Raw genomic sequence first — 1,572 nt, 5'->3', positions numbered from 1 at the left:
AATTAATTCTAAGTTAATTTAAGCCACATCAGCTCTATGGTAAAAATAATTTTACTGTGGGACCCATTTTTAAAAAAAACTTTTGATTATTGCATATAAGTCCCCATTCATTTAGTAATATCTTACAAATTAAAATTAACTTTTATTTTATTAGAGGATAATTTATTTTAAACACAAATTATATTTTTTTTCTTCAAATTCGTTCATCTTGTTCTTTCTCCCAACTTCCCAATCGAAGAAATCAATTTGAAACCCTAAATCCCTAAATTCCTCCACTGCGATGTCGCTCTCCTACTCCAACTTCTTCCTCGATGATATCTCTATACAACGAGGAAACCTCCAACATCTTATACGGAGATTTGCCGGCGGAAAGCTTCTCTGATGTCGATTTGTCTCCGCCGTCGGAGGAAGCGTTCGAGCGGCCGAAATCTACGGGCTTAATGTACTTGCAGAAAGTATCCAGGTACCAATCATTTTCATTTTCTCAGAATCTTCAATTGATTGTTAACAAGAATGCATATGAAAGGTAAGTAATAAGACGTAATAACTTTTTCGATGTCTTTTCCAGGACGATTCAGAAATCATCAGTCGTTATCTTGTGCTTGTAAGGGATCCAATAATTCCAACAGCCAATAAGCCTTTTAAGGTGACAACTCATTTTAACCCTTGACTATATACATTCACAGTTGTAGATTCCCTCGAACCAATATCGTTCTCATTCATTATTTTTCAGACAAGCATTGTGTTTACACTGGATCAAGGTCTTGGGGTTCTGTTTAAGGTTTTGGCCATATTTGCATCGAGGGACATAAATTTATCCAAGGTATATCTCAGTTTGTTAGTCTAACTCAATAGATGATGATTAAAAGACTATTAACAATATGTGCTACGGAATCATATTGAAAGTCGTCCTCAAAGAAATCATCCACTAAGAGTTGTCGATGATTCCAACACTGGCATTGCCAAGTGAGTTATGTTTTTAACATTACATTGTGTTTCTAAGATGCAAGCATTGAAATAGTATATTTTTTTTATTCGACATTGAGTTAGGTACTTTGATTACCTTTTCTATATTGACTTTGAAGCGTCCATGACTGAGCCTCGGCGCAAACCGAATTAGAACATCTGCAGGTGTGTTTTGACTTTTTTTTTATGGAAATGCTTCATGAACTCAAATCTTTTTCATAAGCTTTTATATTTTCCAAAGTTGTATGCTTGTAATGACTATATTCTAAAACCATTGTATGTCTCTGCAGGAATTTGCCACATTTCTTAGAGTGCTTGGGACCAAATTTAGGTTTGTTTATTCCATATGAAAAGAAAAAGACAATTACACGAGTTCAAGACGCAAGACAGAATAATGAAAAGGTCCTTGCTCCATCATTCCCAGATGGTCGTCTTAGAGAACAGTGGTAATCTTGAAAAAGGCATTCAAGCTCTTGCTCAGAGTTTTCCTTGGAAGAATATGAACAAAGACATAGATGTTATGTCCAAATCATAGCAAAATATCCAACTGAATGCTGATGCTACTGCATTTTCAGGACTTGGTTCTTCTTTTCTTAACATCTGATA

At 35.0% G+C, this 1,572-nt stretch overlaps 1 long non-coding RNA gene across 3 annotated transcripts; it reads left to right on the top strand.

Moving 5' to 3' along the window:
- Positions 1–213: 213 nt before the first annotated feature.
- On the top strand, positions 214–1,572 carry LOC131636489 (uncharacterized). Of its 3 annotated transcripts, none has more exons than XR_009294106.1 (5): positions 214–463; positions 569–646; positions 734–966; positions 1,086–1,131; positions 1,257–1,572. It is a non-coding gene; the product is annotated as an uncharacterized LOC131636489 (long non-coding RNA). The 3 variants fall into 3 exon arrangements; XR_009294105.1 differs by having other exon boundaries at positions 1,051–1,131; positions 1,257–1,571; XR_009294104.1 differs by having other exon boundaries at positions 734–1,131; positions 1,257–1,568.

Source organism: Vicia villosa, unplaced genomic scaffold (genome assembly GCF_029867415.1).
Source record: "Vicia villosa cultivar HV-30 ecotype Madison, WI unplaced genomic scaffold, Vvil1.0 ctg.001758F_1_1, whole genome shotgun sequence".
NCBI classification, from domain to species: Eukaryota; Viridiplantae; Streptophyta; class Magnoliopsida; order Fabales; family Fabaceae; genus Vicia; species Vicia villosa.
This window is presented reverse-complemented; position numbering and strand designations above follow the sequence as displayed.